The 24213-nt window shown below is 60.9% G+C and overlaps 1 protein-coding gene across 2 annotated transcripts in view; it reads left to right on the top strand.

Moving 5' to 3' along the window:
• The window catches only part of LOC140402969 (semaphorin-6D-like), a 1151034-nt gene that overhangs the window by 529872 nt on the left and 596949 nt on the right, over nt 1-24213 (top strand). The window lies entirely within an intron of this gene.

Raw genomic sequence — 24213 nt, 5'->3', positions numbered from 1 at the left:
CTTGATCCCTCCCACTGCCTCCTGGCCCCTCCCACTGTATCCTGTCACCCCACCGCCTCCTGGCCCCTCCCACTGCCTCCTGGCCCCTCCCACTGCCTCCTCGCCCCGTCACTGCCTCCTGGCCCCTCCCACTACCTCCTGGCCCCTCCGACTGCCACCTGGCCCCTCCCTCTACCTCCTGGCCCCTCCCACTGCCTCCTGGCCCCTCCGACTGCCACCTGGCCCCTCCCACTGCCACCTGGCCCCTCCCACTGCCACCTGGCCCCTCCCACTGCCTCCTCGCCCCTCCCACTGCTTCCTGGCCCCTCCCACTACCTCTTGGCCCCTCCCACTGCCTCCTGTACCATCCAACTGCTCACTGATCACTCCCACTGCCCCTTGATCCCTCCCACTGCCTCCTGGCCCCTCCCACTGCCACTTGGCCCCTCCCACTGCCACCTGGCCCCTCCCACTGCCTCCTCGCCCCGCCCTCTGTCTCCTGTGCCCTCCACAGCCTCCTGGCCCCCCTCCACAGCCTCCTGGCCCCTCCCACAGCCTCCTGGCCCCTCCCACTGCCTCCTGGCCCCTCCCACTGCCACCTGGCCCCTCCCACTGCCTCCTCGCCCCGCCCTCTGTCCCCTGTGCCCTCCACAGCCTCCTGGCCACTCCCACTGCCTCCTGGCCCCTCCCACTGCCCCCTGATCCCTCCCACTGCCTCCTCGCCCCGCCCTCTGTCTCCTGGCCCCTCCCACTGCCTCCTCGTCCCTCCCACTGCCACCAGGCCCCTCCCACTACCTCCTCGCCCCGCCCTCTGTCTCCTGTGCCCCCCACAGCCTCCTGTCCCCTCCCATATCCTCCTGGCCCCGCCCACTGCCCCTGATCCCTCCCACTGCCCCCTGATCCCCCCACTGCCTCCTGGCCCCTCCCACTGCCTCCTGGCCCCTCCCACTACCGCCTGGCCCCTCCCACTGCCCCCTGATCCCCCCCACAGCCTCCTGACCCCTCCCACTGCCCCCTGATCACCCCCACTGCCCCCTGACCCCTCCCACTGCCTCCTGGCCCCTCCCACTGCCCCCTGATCCCCCCCCCACTGCCTCCTGACCCCTCCCACTGCCCCCTGATCCCTCCCACTGCCCCCTGATCCCCCCCCACTGCCTCCTGGCCCCTCCCACTGCCCCTGATCCCCCCACTGCCCCCTGATCCCCCCCACTGCCTCCTGACCCCTCCCACTGCCTCCTGATCCCTCCCACTGCCTCCTGGCCCCACCCATTGCCTCCTGACCCCTCCCACTGCCCCTGATCCCCCCCACTGCCCCCTGATCCCCCCCACTGCCTCCTGGCCCCACCCACTGCCTCCTGGCCCCCCCCCCACTGCCCCCTGCCCCCCCCCCACTGCCCCCTGATCCCCCCCACTGCCTCCTGACCCCTACCACTGCCCCTGATCCCCCCCACTGCCTCCTGACCCCTCCCACTGCCCCTGAATCCCCCCACTGCCTCCTGGCCCCTCCCACTGCCTCCTGATCCCTCCCACTGCCTCCTGGCCCCACCCACTGCCTCCTGATCCCTCCCACTGCCTCCTGACCCCTCCCACTGCCCCTGATCCCCCCCCACTGCCTCCTGGCCCCTCCCACTGCCTCCTGATCCCTCCCACTGCCTCCTGGCCACTCCCACTGCCACCTGATCCCTCCCACTGCCTCCTGACCCCTCCCACTGCCCCTGATCCCCCCCACTGCCTCCTGACCCCTCCCACTGCCCCCTGATCCCTCCCACTGCCTCTTGACCCCTCCCACTGCCTCTTGACCCCTCCCACTGCCCCCTGATCCCTCCCACTGCCCCTGATCCCCCCCACTGCCTCCTGGCCCCTCCCACTGCCCCCTGATCCCTCCCACTGCCTCCTGACACCTACCACTGCCCCTGATCCCCCCCACTGCCCCCTGATCCCTCCCACTGCCTCCTGGCCCCTCCCACTGCCTCCTGACCCCTCCCACTGCCCCCTGGCCCCTCCCACTGCCTCCTGGCCCCTCCCACTGCCTCCTGGCCCCTCCCACTACCGCCTGGCCCCTCCCACTGCCCCTCATCCCCCCCCACTGCCTCCTGACCCCTCCCACTGCACCTGATCCCCCCCCACTGCCTCATGACCCCTCCCACTGCCCCCTGATCCCTCCCACTGCCTCCTGACCCCTCCCACTGCCTCCTGACCCCTCCCACTGCCCCCTGATCCCTCCCACTGCCTCCTGGCCCCTCCCACTGCCTCCTGATCCCTCCCACTACCTCCTGGCCCCTCCCACTGCCTCCTGATCCCTCCCACTACCTCCTGATCTCTCCCACTGCCTCCTGGCCCCTCCCACTGCCCCTGATCTCTCCCACTACCTCCTGGCCCCTCCCACTACCTCCTGGCCCCTCCCACTGCCTCCTGGCCCCTCCCATTGCCTCCTGGCCCCTCCCACTGCCTCCTGCCCCCCCCCCACTGCCTCCTGCCCCCCCCACTGCCTCCTGCCCCCCCCCCCACTGCCTCCTGGCCCCCCCACTGCCTCCTGGCACCCCCACTGCCTCCTGGCCCCTCCCACCGCCTCCTGATCTCTCCCACTGCCTCCTGGCCCCTCCCACTGCCGCCTGGCCCCTCCCACTGCCTCCTGATCTCTCCCACTACACCCTGGCCCCTCCCACTGCATCCTGGCCCCTCCCACTGCCTCCTGGCCCCTCCCACTGCCTCCTGGCCTCTCCCACTGCCCCCTGATCCCTCCCACTACATCCTGGCCCCTCCCACTGCCTCTTGTCCCCTCCCACTGCCCCCTGGCCCTTCCCATTGCCCCCTGGCCCCTCCCATTGCCCCCTGGCCCCTCCCTCTGCCTCCTGGCCCCTCCCACTGCCCCCTGATCCCCTCCCACTGCCTCCTGGCCCCTCCTACTGCCTCCTGATCTCTCCCACTGCCGCCTGGCTCCTCCCACTGCATCCTGCCCCCCCACTGCCTCCTGGCCCCTCCCACTGCCTCCTGGTCCCGCCAACTGCCTGGCCCCTCCCACTGCCCCCTGATCCCTCCCACTACATCCTGGCACCTCCCACTGCCTCTTGTCCCCTCTCACTGCCCCCTGGCCCCTCCCATTGCCCCCTGGCCCCTCCCACAGCCCCCTGACCCATATCTCTGCCTCGTGGCCCCTCCCACCGCCTCCTCGCCCCGCCCTCTGTCTCCTGTCGCCCCCACTGCCTCCTGGCCCCTCCCACTGCCACCTGTACCATCCAACTGCCTCCTGGCCCCTCCCACTGCCTCCTGATCTCTCCCACTGCCTCCTGGCCCCACCCACTGCCTACTGGTCTCTCCCACGACCTGCTGGCCCCTCCCACTGCCTCCTGGCCCCTCCCACTGCGTCCTGGTCCCTCCCACTGCGTCCTGGTCCCTCCCACTGCCTCCTGGCCCCTCCCACTGCCCCTTGATCCCTCCCACTACATCCTGGCCCCTCCCACTGCCTCTTGTCCCCTCCCACTGCCCCCTGTTCCCTCCCTTTGCCCCCTGTCCCCTCCCATTGCCCCCTGGCCCCTCCCACTGCCCCCTGGCCCATCCCACTGCCTCGTGGCCCCTTCCACTGCCTCCTGATCTCTCCCACTACACCCTGGCGCCCACCCACAGCCTCCTGGCTCCTCCCGCTGCCCCCTGAGCCCTCCCATTAACTCCTGCCCCCCCCCACTGCCACCTGATCCCGCCCACTGCCTCCTCGCCCTACCCACTGCCTCCTGTCCCCTCCCACTGCCTCCTGATCCCTCCCACTACCTCCTGATCCCTCCCACTGCCACCTGATCCCGCCCACTGCCTCCTCGCCCTACCCACTACCTCCTGATCCCTCCCACTACCTCCTGATCCCTCCCACTGCCTCCTGGCGCCTCCCACTGACACCCGGCCCCTCCCACTGCCTCCCGGCCCCTCCCACTACCTCCCGAACCCTCCCACTGCCTCCTGACCCCTCCCACTACATCCTGGCCCCTCCCACTGCCTCCTGGCCCCTCCCACTGCCTCCTGGCCCCTCCCACTGCCTCCTGGCCCCTCCCACTGCATCCCGGCCCCTCCCACTGCCTCCCGGCCCCTCCCACTACCTCCCGAACCCTACCCACTGCCTCCTGTCCCCTCCCACTGCCTCCTGATCCCTCCCACTACCTCCTGATCCCTCCCACTGCCTCCTGGCCCCGCCCACTGCCTCCCGGCCCCCCACTGCCTCCTGACCCCTCCCACTACATCCTGGCCCCTCCCACTGACTCCTGATCCCTCCCACTGCCTCCTGGCCCCTCCCACTGCCTCCTGGCCCCTCCCACTACCACCTGATCCCTCCCACTACCTCCTGGCCCCTTCCACCTGATCCCTCCCACTGCCTCCTGGCCCCTCCCACGGTCTCCTGGCCCCTCCCACTGCCTCCTGGCCCCTCCCACTGCCTCCTGGCCCCTCCCACTACCTCCTGGCCCCTTCCACTACCTCCTGATCCCTCTCCCTGCCTCCTGGCCCCTCCCACTGCCTCCTGGCCCCTCCCACTGCCTCCTGGCCCCTCCCACTGCCTCCTGGCCCCTCCCACTACCTCCTGATCCCTCTCTCTGCCTCCTGATCCCTCCCACTGCCTCCTGGCCCCTTCCCCTCTTTCTGGCCCGTCCCACTCTCTCTCTCTCGCCCCTCCCACTCTCTCTCTCTCAGGCCCGTCCCACTCCCACTCTCCCTCTAGCCCCTCCCACGCTCTCTCTCTGGCCCCTCCCACTCTCTATCTGGCCCCTCCCACTCCCTCTCCTCCCATATTCTCTCCCTCTGGCCCCTCCCACTCTATCTGGCCCCTCCCATTCTCTAACTCACTGGCCCCTCCCACTCTCCCTCTGGCATCGCCCACTCTCTCTCTGGCCCCTCCCACTCTTTGTCTATCTCTGACCCCTCCCACCTTCTCTGGCTCCTCCCGTTCTCTCCCTATACCCTCCCACTCTCTCTTCCTGTCTAGCGCCTTCCACTCTCGCTCTCTGGCCCCTCCCACTCTTTCTGGCCCCTCCCACGCTCTCTCTCTCTCCTCCCACTCTCTCTGGCCCCTCCTACTCTCTCTCTGGCCACTCCACTCTCTCTGGGCCCTCCCACGCACTCTCTCTCCGGCCCCTCCCACTCAATCTCTGGCCCCTCCCACTCTCTCTGGCTCCTCCCGCGCTCTCTCTCTCTCTCTCAGGCCACTCCCACTCTCCCTCTAGCCCCTCCCACGCTCTCTCTCTGGCCCCTCCCACTCTCGCTCTGCCCCCCCCCCACTCTCTCTTTGGCCCCTCCCACGCTCTCTCTCTGTCTGGCCCCTCCCACTCACTGGCCCCTCCCACACTCTCTCTAGCCCCTCCCACCCTCTCTCTCTCTCTCCCCTCCCACTCTCTCTGGACCCTCCCACTCTCCCTCTCCCACTCTCTCTGGCCCCTCCCACACTCTCTCTCTGCCCCCTACTATCTACCACTGGCCCAGCCCACTCTCTCTGGCCCCTCCCACTCTCTCTCTTGCCCCTCCCACTCTCTCTGGCCCCTCCCACTCTGTCACTCTCTCTCTCTGGCCCCTCCCACTCTCTCTGGACCCTCCCACTCTCTCACTGTCCCCTCTGCCCCTCCCACACTCTCTGGCACCGCACTCACTCTGGCCCCTCCCACACTCTCTCTAGCCCCTCCCACTCTCTCTGGCCCCTCCCACTCTCTCACTGGCCCCTCTGCCCCTCCCACACTCTCTCTCTGGCACCGCACTCACTCTGGCCCCTCCCACACTCTCTCTAGCCCCTCCCATCCTCTCTCTCTCCCCTCCCACTCTGTCTGGCCCCGCCCACACTCTCTCTGGCCCCTCCCACTCTCTCTGGACCCTCCCACTCTCTCACTGTCCCCTCTGCCCCTCCCACACTCTCTGGCACCGCACTCTCTCTGGCCCCTCCCACTCTCTCTGGCCCCTCCCACTCTCTCACTGGCCCCTCTGCCCCTCCCACACTCTCTCTCTGGCACCGCACTCACTCTGTCCCCTCCCACACTCTTTCTAGCCCCTCCCACCCTCTCTCCCCGCCCACTCTCTCTGGCCCCTCCCTCTCTCTCTCTCTCTGGCCCCTCCCACTCGGTCTCTCTCTCGGCCCCTCCCACGCTCTCACTGGCCCCTCTGCCCGCCCAAGCCCCTCCCACACTCTCACTGGCACCGCACTCACTCTGGCCCCTCCCACTCTCTCTCTCTGGCCCCTCCCACTCTCTCTCTCTGGCCCCTCCAACTCGGTCTCCCTCTCGGCCCCTCCCACTCTCTCTCTAGCCCCTCCCACACTCTCTCTGACACCGCACTCACTCTGGCCCCTCCCACACTCTCTCTAGCCCTTCCCACCCTCTCTCTCTCCCCTCCCACTCTCTCTGGCCCCGCCCACACTCTCTGGTCCCTCCCACTCTGTCTCTCTCTCTCCGGCCCCTCCCACTCGGTCTCTCTCGGCCCCTCCCACTCTCTCACTGGCCCCTCTGCCCGTCCCACTCTCTCTCTGCCCCCCACGACGTATCACTGGCCCCGCCCACTCTCACTGGCCCCCCACTCTCTCTCTGGCCCCTCCCACTCTCTCTCTGGCCACTCCCACTCGGTCTCTCTCTCTGGCCCCTCCCACTCTGCCCGTCCCACTCTCTCTCTGGCCCCTCCCACACTCTCTCTGCCCCCCCACTATCTATCACTGGTCCCTCCCACTCGCTCTGGTCCCTCCCACTCTCTCTCTGGCCCCCCCACTCTCTCTCTGGCCACTCCCACTCGGTCTCTCTCTCTGGCCCCTCCCACTCTGCCCGTCCCACTCTCTCTCTGGCCCCTCCCACACTCTCTCTGCCCCCCCACTATCTATCACTGGTCCCTCCCACTCGCTCTGGTCCCTCCCACTCTCTCTCTGGCCCTTCCCACTCTCTCTCTCTCTGGCCTTCCCCACTCTCACTCTCTAGCCCCTCCCACACTCTCTCTCTGCCCCCCCACTATCTATCACTGGTCCCTCCCACTCGCTCTGGTCCCTCCCACTCTCTCTCTGGCCCTTCCCACTCTCTCTCTCTCTGGCCTTCCCCACTCTCACTCTCTAGCCCCTCCCACACTCTCTCTCTGCCCCCCCACTATCTATCACTGGTCCCGCCCACTCTCTCTGGCCCCTCCCACTCTCTCTCTGGCCCTTCCCACTCTCTCTCTCTCTGGCCTTCCCCACTCTCACTCTCTAGCCCCTCCCACACTCTCTCTGGCCCCCCACTATCTATCACTGCCCCTCCCACTCTCTCTGGTCCCTCCCACTCTCTCTCTGGCCCCTCCCACTCTCTCTCTGGCCCCTCCCACTCGGTCTCTCTCGGCCCCTCCCACTCTGCCCGTCACACTCTCTCTCTAGCCCCTCCCACTATCTATCACTGGTCCCTCCCACTCGCTCTGGTCCCTCCCACTCTCTCTCTGGCCCTTCCCACTCTCTCTCTCTCTGGCCTTCCCCACTCTCACTCTCTAGCCCCTCCCACTCTCTCTGGCCCCTCCCACTCTCTCTCTGGCCCTTCCCACTCTCTCTCTCTCTGGCCTTCCCCACTCTCACTCTCTAGCCCCTCCCACTCTCTCTGGCCCCTCCCACTCTGCCCGTCCCACTCTCTCTCTGGCCCCTCCCACACTCTCTCTCTGCCCCCCCACTATCTATCACTGGTCCCTCCCACTCTCTCTGGCCCCTCCCACTCTGCCCGTCACACTCTCTCTAGCCCCTCCCACACTCTCTCTGGCCCCCACTATCTATCACTGGCCCCTCCCACTCTCTCTGGCCCCTCCCACCCTCTCTCCCCTCCCACTCTCTCTGGCCCCACCCACTCTCTCTCTGCCCCCCACGATCTATCACTGGCCCCGCCCACTCTCACTGGCCCCCCACTCTCTCTCTGGCCCCTCCCACTCTCTCTGGCCCCTCCCACTCTCTCTCTGGCCCCTCCCACTCTCTCCTTCCCCTCTCTCTCGCCCCTCCCACTCTCTCTCTAGTTCCTCCCCCTCTCTCTCTAACCCCTCCCACCCACGCTCCCTCTCTCAGGCTCTCCCACTCTCTCTCAGGCCCCTCCCACTCTCTCTCAGACCCCTCCCACTCTCTCTCCGGCCCCTCCCACTCTCTCTCTCTGGCCCCTCCCACTCTCTCTCTGGGCTCTGCCACTCTCTCGCTCGAGCCCCTCCCACGGAGTCTCTCTCTCAGGCCCCGCCCACTCTCTCTCTAGCCCCTCCCACGCTCTCTCTCTCTGGCCCCGCCCACTCTCTCTGGCCCCTCCCGCTCTTTCTTGCCCCTCCCACTCTCTCTCTCTGGCCCCTCCCACTCTCTCTCTCTCTGGCCTTCCCCACTCTCACTCTCTAGCCCCTCCCACACTCTCTCTCTGCCCCCCCCACTATCTATCACTGGCCCCGCCCACTCTCTCTGGCCCCTCCTGCTCTCTTTCTTGCCCCTCCCACTCTCTCTCCCTGGCCCCTCCCACTCTCTCTCGGCCCCTCCCACTCTCTCTCTAGCCCCTCCCACACTCTCTCTGACACCGCACTCACTCTGGCCCCTCCCACTCTCTCTAGCCCTTCCCACCCTCTCTCTCTCCCCTCCCACTCTCTCTGGCCCCTCCCACACTCTCTCTCTGCCCCCCACGATGTATCACTGGCCCCGCCCATTCTCACTGGCCCCCCCACTCTCTCTCTGGCCCCTCCCACTCTCTCTCTGGCCCCTCCCACTCGGTCTCTCTCTCGGCCCCTCCCACTCTGCCCGTCCCACTCTCTCTCTAGCCCCTCCCACACTCTCTCTCTGCCCCCCCACTATCTATCACTGGTCCCTCCCACTCGCTCTGGTCCCTCCCACTCTCTCTCTGGCCCTTCCCACTCTCTCTCTCTCTGGCCTTCCCCACTCTCACTCTCTAGCTCCTCCCACACTCTCTCTGCCCCCCCACTATCTATCACTGGTCCCTCCCACTCGCTCTGGTCCCTCCCACTCTCTCTCAGGCCCCTCCCACTCTCTCTCAGACCCCTCCCACTCTCTCTCCGGCCCCTCCCACTCTCTCTCCGGCCCCTCCCACTCTCTCTCTGGGCTCTGCCACTCTCTCGCTCGAGCTCCTCCCACGGTGTCTCTCTCTCAGGCCCCGCCCACTCTCTCTCTAGCCCCTCCCACACTCTCTCTCTGCCCCCCCACTATCTATCACTGGTCCCTCCCACTCGCTCTGGTCCCTCCCACTCTCTCTCTGGCCCTTCCCACTCTCTCTCTCTCTCTGGCCTTCCCCACTCTCACTCTCTAGCCCCTCCCACACTCTCTCTGCCCCCCCACTATCTATCACTGGTCCCTCCCACTCGCTCTGGTCCCTCCCACTCTCTCTCAGGCCCCTCCCACTCTCTCTCTCTCTGGCCTTCCCCACTCTCACTCTCTAGCTCCTCCCACACTCTCTCTGCCCCCCCACTATCTATCACTGGTCCCTCCCACTCGCTCTGGTCCCTCCCACTCTCTCTCAGGCCCCTCCCACTCTCTCTCAGACCCCTCCCACTCTCTCTCCGGCCCCTCCCACTCTCTCTCCGGCCCCTCCCACTCTCTCTCTGGGCTCTGCCACTCTCTCGCTCGAGCTCCTCCCACGGTGTCTCTCTCTCAGGCCCCGCCCACTCTCTCTCTAGCCCCTCCCACACTCTCTCTCTGCCCCCCCACTATCTATCACTGGTCCCTCCCACTCGCTCTGGTCCCTCCCACTCTCTCTCTGGCCCTTCCCACTCTCTCTCTCTCTCTGGCCTTCCCCACTCTCACTCTCTAGCCCCTCCCACACTCTCTCTGCCCCCCCACTATCTATCACTGGTCCCTCCCACTCGCTCTGGTCCCTCCCACTCTCTCTCAGACGCCTCCCACTCTCTCTCCGGCCCCTCCCACTCTCTCTCAGGCCCCGCCCACTCTCTCTCTAGCCCCTCCCACGCTCTCTCTCTCTGGCGCCGCCCACTCTCTCTGGCCCCTCCCGCTCTCTTTCTTGCCCCTCCCACTCTCTCTCTCTGGCCCCTCCAACTCGGTCTCTCTCTCGGCCCCTCCCACTCTCTCTCTAGCCCCTCCCACACTCTCTCTGACACCGCACTCACTCTGGCCCCTCCCACACTCTCTAGCCCCTCCCACACTCTCTCTCTGCCCCCCCACTATCTATCACTGGTCCCTCCCACTCGCTCTGGTCCCTCCCACTCTCTCTCTGGCCCTTCCCACTCTCTCTCTCTCTGGCCTTCCCCACTCTCACTCTCTAGCCCCTCCCACACTCTCTCTGGCCCCCCACTATCTATCACTGCCCCTCCCACTCTCTCTGGTCCCTCCCACTCTCTCTCTGGCCCCTCCCACACTCTCTGGCCCCCACTATCTATCACTGGCCCCTCCCACTCTCTCTGGCCCCTCCCACTCTCTCTCTGGCCCCTCCCACTCTCTCCTTCCCCTCTCTCTCGCCCCTCCCACTCTCTCTCTAGTTCCTCCCCCTCTCTCTCTAACCCCTCCCACCCACGCTCCCTCTCTCAGGCTCTCCCACTCTCTCTCAGGCCCCTCCCACTCTCTCTCAGACCCCTCCCACTCTCTCTCCGGCCCCTCCCACTCTCTCTCCGGCCCCTCCCACTCTCTCTCTGGGCTCTGCCACTCTCTCGCTCGAGCCCCTCCCACGGAGTCTCTCTCTCAGGCCCCGCCCACTCTCTCTCTAGCCCCTCCCACGCTCTCTCTCTCTGGCCCCGCCCACTCTCTCTGGCCCCTCCCGCTCTTTCTTGCCCCTCCCACTCTCTCTCTCTGGCCCCTCCCACTCTCTCTCTCTCTGGCCTTCCCCACTCTCACTCTCTAGCCCCTCCCACACTCTCTCTCTGCCCCCCCCCACTATCTATCACTGGCCCCGCCCACTCTCTCTGGCCCCTCCCGCTCTCTTTCTTGCCCCTCCCACTCTCTCTCCCTGGCCCCTCCCACTCTCTCTCGGCCCCTCCCACTCTCTCTCTAGCCCCTCCCACACTCTCTCTGACACCGCACTCACTCTGGCCCTTCCCACCCTCTCTCTCTCCCCTCCCACTCTCTCTGGCCCCTCCCGCTCTCTTTCTTGCCCCTCCCACTCTCTCTCCCTGGCCCCTCCCACTCTCTCTCGGCCCCCCCACTCTCTCTCTAGCCCCTCCCACACTCTCTCTGACACCGCACTCACTCTGGCCCCTCCCACACTCTCTCTAGCCCTTCCCACCCTCTCTCTCTCCCCTCCCACTCTCTCTGGCCCCTCCCACACTCTCTCTCTGCCCCCCACGATGTATCACTGGCCCCGCCCATTCTCACTGGCCCCCCCACTCTCTCTCTGGCCCCTCCCACTCTCTCTCTGGCCCCTCCCACTCGGTCTCTCTCTCGGCCCCTCCCACTCTGCCCGTCCCACTCTCTCTCTAGCCCCTCCCACACTCTCTCTCTGCCCCCCACTATCTATCACTGGTCCCTCCCACTCGCTCTGGTCCCTCCCACTCTCTCTCTGGCCCTTCCCACTCTCTCTCTCTCAGGCCCCGCCCACTCTCTCTCTAGCCCCTCCCACACTCTCTCTCTGCCCCCCCACTATCTATCACTGGTCCCTCCCACTCGCTCTGGTCCCTCCCACTCTCTCTCTGGCCCTTCCCACTCTCTCTCTCTCTGGCCTTCCCCACTCTCACTCTCTAGCTCCTCCCACACTCTCTCTGCCCCCCCACTATCTATCACTGGTCCCTCCCACTCTCTCTGGCCCCTCCCACTCTCTCTCTGGCCCCTCCCACTCTCTCCTTCCCCTCTCTCTCGCCCCTCCCACTCTCTCTCTAGTTCCTCCCCCTCTCTCTCTAACCCCTCCCACCCACGCTCCCTCTCTCAGGCTCTCCCACTCTCTCTCAGACCCCTCCCACTCTCTCTCAGGCCCCTCCCACTCTCTCTCAGACCCCTCCCACTCTCTCTCCGGCCCCTCCCACTCTCTCTCCGGCCCCTCCCACTCTCTCTCCGGCCCCTCCCACTCTCTCTCTGGGCTCTGCCACTCTCTCGCTCGAGCCCCTCCCACGGTGTCTCTCTCTCAGGCCCCGCCCACTCTCTCTCTAGCCCCTCCCACGCTCTCACTCTTTGGCCCCTCCCACTCTCTGGTCCGTCCACACAACCTCTGGCCCCCCCACTTTCTCACTCTGGTTCGTCCCACTCAATCACTGGCCCCTCCCACACTCTCTGGCCCCTCCTACTCTCCCTGGCCCCACCACTCTCTCTAGCCCCTCACACCGTCTCACTCTGGCCCCTCCCACCGTCTCACTCTGGCCCCTCCCACTCTCTGGCATCTCCCTCTCTATCTCTGGCCCCCCCACTTTCTCTCTCTGGCTCCTCCCATTCTCTCTCTGGCCCCTCCCACACTCTCTTTGGCCCCTCCCACTCTCTCTCTGGCCCCTCCCATTCTCTAACTCAATGGCGCCTCCCACTCTCTATCTCTAGCTCCTCCCACTGTCGCTCACTGTCCCCTTCCACTTTCTCTGGCCCTTCCCACACTCTGGCCCCTCCCATTCTCTCTCTCTGTCCCCTCCCACTCTCTGGCCCCTCCCATTCTCGAACTCACTGGCCCCTCCCACTCCCTCACTCTCTGGCCCCTCCCACTATCTCTGGTCCCTGCTGAGCGCGGCTCCCAACAACACTCGAGAAGCTCGACACCGTCCAGGACAAAGCAGCCCCGCTCGATCGACCCGCTAACCGCCGACATTCACTCCCCCCCCCCCGACGCCGCGGCCACTCGCCTTCGACAGCACCTTCCAAACCCGCCACCTCTACCGTCTAGAAGGACGAGGGGGGGGCAGCAGACGCACGGGGAACACCTGCAAGTTCCCCCCCTTCGAGCCGCTCGCCCTCCCAACTCGACCACCACCTTCTCAAGGGGTAATTAGGGATGGGCAATTAATGCCGATGCTGTAGTCAGCGGCGATGACATCCCGTGAACGGAAAAATATATTCCAGTAAACAACGGCGGGTCAGATCCTGTCGCCTTGCTCCGTTTGCCCAGGGTCTGGGCATGTTCACGAGGAGCTGGCGACAGGGGCGCAGAGCCAAGTGCGACACCTGTGCAGTTGCGTTATAACCGCCTCGGAACCAATTCAGAGCGAGACTGGTTACCTGGACAGGGCTCTTTAGTGCCCCCCCCCTCGCCACCCCCCCCCCCCCCCCCATGCTGACCGTTCTCCTCCGAAATGGGCTTCCTCGGGACCGGATGGAGGTGGCCTCGCGGAGGGACCCGTGTTTGGGGGCACTGTTAACGGCGCCCCTGCCGTTCTCGCCGGCTCGGTACTCCACACGCCCGGTAGTGGTGGCGGCCCCGAGGGTGCGGGGACAGTGGCGGAGGCACATGGGGTTTAGAGGGGGCGTCGGTGTGGGCACCGATATGTGGGGGGGCGTCGGTGTGGGCACTGATATGTGATAACCACCCGTTTGGCGATCTGTGTATAGACGGGGTCTTTCCGACTGAGAAGAGTTGCAGGAGTTTGCGCTGCCCGGTGGGAATGCGGTCCGATACTTGCAGGCTAAGGACTTTGTGTGGAGGCAGGGTTCGACCTACCTGCACTTGCCGCCCTAGGGGCTACAGGACAAGGTAGTGTCCAAAAGGTGGGAGGGGAAGGTATCGGAAATCTATAAGGAGCTGATGGACTGGGAGGGAGCCCCGGGATAGGGGAGGTGAAGCTGAAGTGGGAGGAAGAGTTGGGTAGTGAGTTGGAGACTGGGTCATGGGAGGAGGCCCTAAGGAGAGTCAATGCGTCCTCATCATGTGCCAGGCTCAACCTGATACAGTTTAAGGTGGTCCACAGGGCGCACACAACTGTGGCCCATAGGAGCAGGATTTGTTGAAGCGGTGGAGGATAGGTGTGGGTGGTGTGCGGCGGGGGGTCCTGCGAATCATGTCCACATGTTTTCGGCCTGTCCGAAGCTTCGGGGACTCTGGCAGGGATTTGCCAACGCCGTGTCGGAGGTTCTGAAGGCTAGGGGTGGGGCCGAGTCCAGAGGTGGCGATTCCCGGAGTGTCGGAAGACCCGGGAGTCCACGGGGCGAGAGAGGGGCTGACGTTTTGGCCCTTGCCTCCTTGGTAGACGGATCTTATTGGCGTGGAGGGACCCGGAACCCCCCGGAGTCGGAGGGGGTTCGTGACATGGCCGGGTTTCTCAGACTTGAGAAGATCAACTTCACCCCGAGGGCCTCGATGTTCGGCCCGGAAATGGCAGCCGTATAGCGACTTCTTTGGAAAGGACTAAGCTGTCAGCGGATGGGGGGGGGGTTAAAAAGGGGAGGCAGGGGGAATTGGGTAAGGTGGGAGATTCTTGTTGGGCTGGTGTTTATGTTGGCTTTTTTTTTTAAAGTGCATCGTTGTCCATGGTGTTAAAGTCGAGAATATAAATGCCTCAATCAAATATTTTTTTTAAATGGGCTTCCTAGGGGGTGGCACGGCGCCGTAGTGGTTAGCACTGCCGCCTCACGCCGCCGAGGACCCGGGTTCAAGCCCGTGTGGTCACTGTCCACGCGTTTGCACATTCCGTGCCTGCATGGGCCTCACCTCCACAACCCAGGGTAGGTGGATTGGCCGCGCTAAATTGCCCCGGAATTGGGGAACAAAAATGGGGTTTCTCGGAAGACCTTCTCGAGGACAGGCCGCACGAGAAGCAAGGAGGCCCCTCGAGCCCCGCCTAACCCTGCATCCCAACCAGAACGGGGACGAGCTGCACCTCAGCCCCATTTACCCAACTTCCCAATGACCCATGGGGAGTAAAACCGCCCATCTTCAAGGTCTTCATCGTTTAACCCTTTCGGCGCCAGTCATAGATGTTACGGCATGGAATCAGGCCCTTCGGCCCCGGTTGTCCAGTTACTATCGCTCATCCCACTTGCCCACATTTGGTCCATTTCCCTCTATACCCACCCTGCCCATGTAACTGTCTAACTGCTTTTATAAGGACAAAATCGTCCCCGCCTCTACCACTGCCTCTGTCAGCTCGTTCCAGACTCTCGTCACCCTCTTGTGTGAAGACATTGCCCCTCTGGCCTCTTTTGTATCTCTCCCCTCTCACCTTTAACCTGCGCCCTCTAGTTCCAGACTCCTCTACCTTTGGGAAAAGATGTCGACTATCTACCTTATCGATGCTCATTATTTTATAGACCTCTATGAAATGAGAATGACAGTCGCTTATTGTCACAAGTAGGCTTCAAATGAAGTTACTGTGAAAAGCCCCTAGTCGCCACATTCCGGCGCCTGTTTGGGGAGGCTGATACAGGAATTGAACTGTGCTGCTGGCCTGCCTTCAAAGCCAGTGATTTAGCCCAGTGAGCTAAACCAGATCACCCCCAAGCCTCCTACGCTCCAGGGAGAAAGGTCCCAGCCTCTCCTTATAACTCAGGCCATCAAGTCCCGGTAGCATCCTCCTACATCTCTTCTGCACTCTTTCCAGTTTAACAATATCCCTCCTATAATAGGGTGACCAGAACTGACGACGGTATTCCACGTGTGACCTTACTAATGTCTTGCAGGGGCAGCACGGTGGCGCAGTGGGTTAGCCCTGCTGCCTCACGGCGCCGAGGTCCCAGGTTCGATCCCGGCTCTGGGTCACTGTCCGTGTGGAGTTTGCACATTCTCCCCGTGTTTGCGTGGGTTTCGCCCTCACGACCCAAAGATGTGCAGGCTGGGTGGATTGGCCGCGCTAAACTGCCCCTTCATTGGAAAAAGTGAATTGGGTGCTCTAAATTTATAAACAAAAAAATGCCTTGTACTTTTGGGCAGCACAAGTGGTCAGCACTGTGGCTTCACAGTGACCAGGGTCCCAGGTTCGATTCCCCGTGTCTGCGTGGGTTTCCTCCGGGTGCTCCGGTTTCCTCCCACAGTCCAAACACGTGCAGGTTGTCATAATATGCACCCATGCACATCATGAGGTAAAAGCAGGCCGTGACAGACACCCAGGCGAGCCAATCAACATGCAGAACAGAACACGACCAATCACCAGACAGAACACCAGAGGGGGGGCTAAGATCAAGTGTAATGCAGATTGAGCCTTTGGCTCAGATCTGGTATGTCTCTCTTGTGGGGACCATGAATTGGATTCAATTCGCATTGGTTTTTGGAGCAGGCGAGGAGCTGGATTAGGGGTTCGCCCCTGACCCACACTAATTTCATAGAATTTACAGTGCAGAAGGAAGCCATTCGGCCCATCGAGTCTGCACCGGCTCTTGGAAAGAGCGCCCCACCCAGGCCCACACATCCACCCTATCCCCATAACCCCACCCAACACTAAGGGCAATTTTGGACACTAAGGGCAATTTATCACGGCCAATCCCACCTAACCTGCACATCTTTGGACTGTGGGAGGAAACCGGAGCTCCCGGAGGAAACCCACGCAGACACGGGGAGGATGTGCAGACTCCGCACAGACAGTGACCCAAGCCGGGAATCGAACATGGGACCCAGGTGCTGTGAAGCAATTGTGCTATCCACTGTGCTACCGTGTTGCCCTCTGAGCCCTGGCATTGTAACTCAGAAAAAAAAAAATAAATAAATAAAATAAAAAAACACACGAGGCGTCAGTAGTCCGCCTCTTTCCACTGGTGATAACTGTAGTGACAGTCAGGGTGTATATATCAATCAACACCTTCTACACGTGGATCAGAGCTAGCCTGGTCTAGATAGTTAATGTTAGTTTACTTGGAGTAGTAGAGAGTCAACCCACAGAAGTTCAATAAATCTTATTGAACCAACGCCCACATTTGGTGTATGTTTTATCGTTTATCTGCATCGTGTTACCCCCAGGGTGAGTAACACGACACAGGTTAGCTGGATTGGCCATGATTAATTGACCTTGGTGACCAAAAAGGTTAGGAGGGGTTATGGGGATAGGGTGGAAGCGAGGGCTTAAGTGGGTCAGTGCAGACTCAATGGGCCGGTGCAGACTCAATGGGCCGAATGGCCTCCCTTCTGCACTGTGTGTTCTATGTTCTAAATTCAACAAGACGCCCCGACTCCGGGGCAGCACGGTAGCATTGTGGATAGCACAATTGCTTCACAGCTCCAGGGTCCCAGGTTCGATTCCGGCTTGGGTCACTGTCTGTGCGGAGTCTGCACATCCTCCCCGTGTGTGCGTGGGTTTCCTCCGGGTGCTCCGGTTTCCTCCCACAGTCCAAAGATGTGCAGGTTAGGTGGATTGGCCATGATAAATTGCCATTAGTGTCCAAAATTGCCCTTAGTGTTGGGTGGGGTTACTCGGTAATGGGGATAGGGTGGAGGTGTTGACCTTAGGTGGGGTGCTCTTTCCAAGAGCCGGTGCAGACTCGATGGGCCGAATGGCCCCCTTCTGCACTGTAAATTCTATGAAATTCTATGACTCCTGTATTCAATATTCTGACCACTAAAACCTCGCACGTTGAATGCCTTCTTCATCACCCTGTCCACCTGCGACTTCACCTTCGAGGAGCTACGAACCTGTGCCCCTAGATCCCTTTTGTTTTGCAACTCCCAACCCTTCAATCGCAGGGAAGACAAAGGACGAGGCACAGAGGGGAGGCCCCAATAAAATACCGGGTTTTAAAAAAGAAAAGAAACCAGAACAGCCACCATTATTTTGTGTACAATTCATGTCCGGGATGAGAGTCGGTGACATGATCTGTGCTCGGGGAATATACAACAAATCATACTTTGGCTTCAAGGATACTTGATAATGTACGTGCAAGATACACAATAGGAAAAGAGGGAGATAGAGAGAGAAAATAATACATGATTCACAGAATTCCTCACACAAATGATCAGTAAAAGATTTTGCATACACAATCAGGTCAGAATATGACCAAAGGCACATTTTTCGGTCAACACGTGTCCGGGTCCTCCCGGATACCAGTTGTGTTTCCATCTTCTGGCACAGGTGAGCAACGTTTGGAAGAGTCTGCGAGGGTGGAGCCATTTCTGCCTGCGGCCCGTCGACTTCACTCCCCCCCGCCCTCCCCCCGCGCATCACCTGCAGGTGTGCACACACGTCGAGATCCGTCGACAGCACCGTCCGATCCCGCCACCTCTACCGTCTAGAAGGACGAGGGGGGGGGGGGGGGGGCAGCAGACACACGGGGAACACCCCCCCCCCCCCCCCCGCCCCCCACCTGCAAGTTCCCCCCTCCGAGCCGCTCGCCATCCCGACTCGGGAATATGTCGGCCGCCCCTTCACTGTCGCCGGGGTCCGGAATCCCGGAACTCCCTCCCTGACAGCACGGTGGGTGTACCTACACCACACAGCGGGTTCAAGACGGCGGCTCGCCCACCACCTCCTCGAGGGGCATTGAGGGATGGGGGGGGGGATAAATACTGGGCCCGGCAGGCGACGCCCCACACCTCGGGAATTAATGGAACAGTTGAGATTCTGGATTAAGGCTTCAGCATTGAAAACTCCCTCTACACTGTCCCCATCAAACACTCCCAGGACAGGTACAGCACGGGGTTAGATACAGAGTAAAGCTCCCTCTACACTGTCCCCATCAAACACTCCCAGGACAGGTACAGCACGGGGTTAAATACAGAGTAAAGCTCCCTCTACACTGTCCCCATCAAACACTCCCAGGACAGGTACAGCACGGGGTTAGATATAGAGTAAAGCTCCCTCTGCACTGTCCCCATCAAACACTCCCAGGACAGGTACAGCACGGGGTTAGATACAGAGTAAAGCTCCCTCTACACTGTCCCCATCAAACACTCCCAGGACAGGTACAGCACGGGGTTAGATACAGAGTAAAGCTCCCTCTACACTGTCCCCATCAAACACTCCCAGGACAGGTACAGCACGGGGTTAGATACAGAGTAAAGCTCCCTCTACACTGTCCCCATCAAACACTCCCAGGCCAGGTACAGCACGGGGTTAGATACAGAGTAAAACTCCCTCTACACTGTCCACATCAAACACTCCCAGGACAGGTACAGCACGGGGTTAGATACAGAGTAAAACTCCCTCTACACTGTCCACATCAAACACTCCCAGGACAGGTACAGCACGGGGTTAGATACAGAGTAAAGCTCCCTCTACACTGTCCCCATCAAACACTCCCAGGACAGACACAGCACGGGGTTAGATACAGAGTAAAGCTCCCTCTACACTGTCCCCATCAAACACTCCCAGGACAGGTACAGCACGGGGTTAGATACAGAGTAAAGCTCCCTCTACACTGTCCCCATCAAACACTCCCAGGACAGACACAGCACGGGGTTAGATACAGAGTAAAACTCCCTCTACACTGTCCACATCAAACACTCCCAGGACAGGTACAGCACGGGGTTAGATACAGAGTAAAACTCCCTCTACACTGTCCACATCAAACACTCCCAGGACAGGTACAGCACGGGGTTAGATACAGAGTAAAACTCCCTCTACACTGTCCACATCAAACACTCCCAGGACAGGTACAGCACGGGGTTAGATACAGAGTAAAGCTCCCTCTACACTGTCCCCATCAAACACTCCCAGGACAGGTACAGCACGGGGTTAGATACAGAGTAAAACTCCCTCTACACTGTCCACATCAAACACTCCCAGGACAGGTACAGCACGGGGTTAGATACAGAGTAAAACTCCCTCTACACTGTCCACATCAAACACTCCCAGGACAGGTACAGCACGGGGTTAGATACAGAGTAAAGCTCCCTCTACACTGTCCCCATCAAACACTCCCAGGACAGGTACAGCACGGGGTTAGATACAGAGTAAAGCTCCCTCTACACTGTCCCCCATCAAACACTCCCAGGACAGGTACAGCACGGGGTTAGATACAGAGTAAAGCTCCCTCTACACTGTCCACATCAAACACTCCCAGGACAGGTACAGCACGGGGTTAGATACAGAGTAAAGCTCCCTCTACACTGTCCCCATCAAACACTCCCAGGACAGGTACAGCACGGGGTTAGATACAGAGTAAAGCTCCCTCTACACTGTCCCCATCAAACACTCCCAGGACAGGTACAGCACAGGGTTAGATACAGAGTAAAGCTCCCTCTGCACTGTCCGCATCAAACACTCCCAGGACAGGTACAGCACGGGGTTAGATACAGAGTAAAGCTCCCTCTACACTGTCCCATCAAACACTCCCAGGACAGGTACAGCACGGGGTTAGATAGAGTAAAACTCCCTCTACACTGTCCCCATCAAACACTCCCAGGACAGATACAGCACGGGGTTAGATACAGAGTAAAGCTCCCTCTACACTGTCCCCATCAAACACTCCCAGGACAGGTACAGCACGGGATTAGATACAGAGTAAAGCTCCCTCTACACTGTCCCCATCAAACACTCCCAGGGCAGGTACAGCACGGGGTTAGATACAGAGTAAAGCTCCCTCTACACTGTCCCCATCAAACACTCCCAGGACAGGTACAGCACGGGGTTAGATACAGAGTAAAGCTCCCTCTACACTGTCCCCATCAAACACTCCCAGGACAGGTACAGCACGGGGTTAGATACAGAGTAAAGCTCCCTCTACACTGTCCCCATCAAACACTCCCAGGACAGGTACAGCACGGGGTTAGATATAGAGTAAAGCTCCCTCTACACTGTCCCCATCAAACACTCCCAGGACAGGTACAGCACGGGGTTGGATGGTGGTGATGGGGCAGTTTGCACAGTGCAAGGGGGGGTGGCAGCTCCGAACAGAAAGCAAGGACCCTCCAGGTGACGTCTTTAGCAACACGAGCAGGGATCTTCACCTCTCTTCACCGGGATTTCCGCAAAGCAAGGCGAGGGATCACACAACACTTAAAAGAACAAAAAAAAACACGCAGTCATAGAATTTACAGTGCAGAAGGCCACTCGGCCCATCGGGTTTGCACCGGCCCCTTGGAAAGAGCTCACACTTAAGCCCCACGCCTCCACCTGATCCTCAGAACCCAGCAGTCCCAGCTAACCTTTTTGGACACTAAGGGACAATTTAGCACGGCCAATCCACCTAACCCGTACATCTTTGGACACTAAGGGACAATTTAGCACGGCCAATCCACCTAACCCGCACATCTTTGGACACTAAGGGGCAATTTAGCACGGCCAATCCACCTAACCTGCACATCTTTGGACTGTGGGAGGAAACCGGAGCACCCGGAGGAAACCCACGCAGACGCGGGGAGGACGTGCAGACTCCGCACAGACAGTGACCCAAGCCGGGAATCGAACCTGGGACCCCGGAGCCGTGAGGCAGACGTGCTGACCCGCTGTGTCACCGAGCTGCCCTCAATGCGATTCACACGCTGTATCTGGCCTGGGAACGTGAACTGCGTTTACGGGAACGAGAGGCGATCTTGTTGACGTGTATCAAACCTTTTGAGGGGGCCTGACGGGGACGACGCAGAGAGGCTATTATCACTCCCCCCCCCCCGCCCAGCTCGAATCTGGAACGCGGGGGCTCACAGTCACAGGTACGGCGTCTGCCATTTTGGACCGAGCTGAGAAGGAGTGTCCTCGCTCGGAGGGTGGCGAATCTTTGGAATTCTCTACCCAGAGGCCTATGGGAGGTGGGGGGGATTCAAGGCCTGAGATCAAGAGATTTTTTTTTTTGCTTTCTTTTTGGATTCAAAGGGAATGGAGGGGTTGGGCGGGAAACCGGAGTCGAGGTAGATCAGCACGCACATGCATGCCGAATGTCTTCCAACACGGACAACCAGAAATTTGGGAGAGGGAAGGGAGGCCGGAGGGGTGGCCATTACGGACAATCCCTTCCTCGCTGCCTTATTACGAGCGTTATGTCAGACCTGCTATTTCCAAAGACCACACCGCCCCACAACCAACATTCCTTCTCCTGACCCGCGATTGTTGGGGAGTTGTCCCACGGCCTTCCCCTCCAACTCTTCCAACTCACCCTCCTTCCCCGCGGCCAACGCAAAGAGCAAGTGGCGGCGGCCTACCCGGCCAGAACTCCTCAAGTGTTTAGCTCAGACAGCTGGCTTGCAATGCGGAACAAGGCCAGCAGCGTGGGTTCAATTCCCGTACCGGCCTCCCCGAACAGGCGCCAGGATGTGGCGACTCGGGGCTTTTCACAGTAACGTCATACTTGTGACAATAAAAGATTATTATTATTCGCGGGGACCGCTTTAGTGGCTGCCGCCGTTCGCACTTCCGCCGCGACCCACCCCCTTTATGCCTCTCCACTCGCCCCGCGACCGCCTGCCTCGTCCCCCGCCTTTCGTCCCGACACTCTCCCCTCCTGCCGCCCCGTCACACCCTTCGATCCGAGGGCACTAAATGGAGGCAGGCTCGCCGGACAAGGCTAGGCCGCTGCCCGGCGGAGCAGGGGGTCAAGGGCCGCTGGACAGCGCGGGCTGCAGACCAGGGGTTCGGCACAGGCGGCGAGCGACGTCCCAACCGCCCTTGCCGCGTGGCAGTAGTTACATCTGGCCCCGGCCCGGGGCGGGGTCAAGGCTGCCACCCTGCCCAGGTAGCTGGGTGCCCGCTCCCTCTGCTGCCCCTCCCTCCAGCCGTGACCGTCGCCGGATTTCGCAAACGGGCGGAGGGCGGCGAGCATTACTTCCTGGCCCCCTCCACCCCAGCAGCAACCGGAACAGCAAAGGCGCAGTGATGGTGGGTGGAAGACAGAAGACACTGTTTGCTATGGCTGGGTGGGGGGTTGAGAAAGAGTGAGAAATAGAGTGTGAAGAGCGAGAAAAAGTGAGAGAGAGAGAGTGAAATAGAGCGAGAGAGAAAGAGAGAGCAGGAGAAAGAGAGGAAAAAAGAGCGCGAGAGCGAGAACGAGAGAGCGAGTGAGAAAGAGAGCGAGAACGAGAAAGAGAGCGAGTGAGAGAGAGCGAGAGTGAGAAAGAGAGCGAGTGAGAAAGAGAGCGAGTGAGAAAGAGAGCGAGAGCGAGAGTGAGAAAGAGAATGGGATAGCGAGAGATTGAGAAAGAGTGAGAAATAGAGTGTGAAGAGCGAGGAAAAGTGAGAGAGCGAAATAGAGCGAGAGAGCAAGAGAAAGAGGGAGCAGGAGAGCGAAAGAGAGGAAAAAAGAGAGCGAGTATGAGAAAGAGAGCGAGAGTGAGAAAGACAGCGCGAGTGAGAAAGAGAGCGCGAGTGAGAAAGAGAGCGAGAGTGAGAAAGAGCGAGAGTGAGAGAGCGAGAGCGAGAAAGAGAGCGAGAGCGAGAAAGAGAGCGAGAGCGAGAAAGAGAGCGAGAAAGAGAGCGAGAGAGAGAGCGAGAGAGCAAGAATGAGAAAGAGAGCGAGAGTGAGAAAGAGAGCGAGAGCGAGAAAGAGAGCGAGAGAGCAAGAATGAGAAAGAGAGCGAGAGTGAGAAAGACAGCGCAAGTGAGAAAGAGAGCGAGAGTGAGAAAGAGAGCGAGAGCGAGAGCGAGAAAGAGAGCGAGAGAGCAAGAATGAGAAAGAGAGCGAGAGTGAGAAAGAGAGCGAGAGCGAGAAAGAGAGCAAGAATGAGAAAGAGAGCAAGGGTAAGAAAGAGAGCGAGAGTGAAAAAGAGAGTGAGTGTGAGAGAGCGAGAGTGAGAAAGACAGCGCGAGTGAGAAAGACAGCGCGAGTGAGAAAGACAGCGCGAGTGAGAAAGACAGCGCGAGTGAGAAAGAGAGCGAGAGCGTGAAAGAGAGCGAGAGCGAGAAAGAGAGCGAGAGTGAGAAAGAGAGCGAGAGTGAGAAAGAGAGCGAGAGCGAGTGAAAAAGAGAGCGAGAGTGAGAAAGAGAGCGAGAGCGAGAAAGAGAACGAGAGGAGAAAGAGAGCGAGAGTGAGAAAGAGAGCGAGAGTGAGAAAGAGAGCGAGAGAGCAAGAATGAGAAAGAGAGCGAGAGTGAGAAAGAGAGCGAGAGTGAGAAAGACAGCGCGAGTGAGAAAGAGAGCAAGGGTAAGAAAGAGAGCGAGAGCGTGAAAGAGAGCGAGAAAGAGAGCGAGAGTGAGAAAGAGAGCGAGAGCGAGTGAAAAAGAGAGCGAGAGTGAGAAAGAGAGCAAGAGCGAGAAAGAGAACGAGAGTGAGAAAGAGAGCAAGAGTGAGAAAGAGAGCGAGAGCGAGAGAGAGAGCGAGTGAGAAAGAGAGCGAGAGTGAGAAAGAGCGAGAGCGACAGAGTGAGAAAGAGTGATAGTGAGAAAGAGAAAGAAAGTGTGAGAAAAAGAGTGAGAAAGAAGGCGTGCGAGAAAGAGAGAGAAAGTGCGAGAGAGAGAGAGAGAGAGAGGAGCGAAGAGAAACGGATACGAGGAGGCAATACATCAGAACGAACGACGGCGATCAACAGTCCACGTGAGGGGATCCCACTCCCCAGAGTTTGGCCTACAGGAGAGGCTGATCGAGGCTGGAGAAGAGGGCCGGAA

The sequence above is a fragment of the Scyliorhinus torazame genome, chromosome 26 (genome assembly GCF_047496885.1).
Source record: "Scyliorhinus torazame isolate Kashiwa2021f chromosome 26, sScyTor2.1, whole genome shotgun sequence".
In the NCBI taxonomy this organism is placed as follows: domain Eukaryota; kingdom Metazoa; phylum Chordata; class Chondrichthyes; order Carcharhiniformes; family Scyliorhinidae; genus Scyliorhinus; species Scyliorhinus torazame.
Note: the sequence above shows the minus strand (reverse complement) of the source record. Positions and strands in the feature narration are given on the sequence as shown.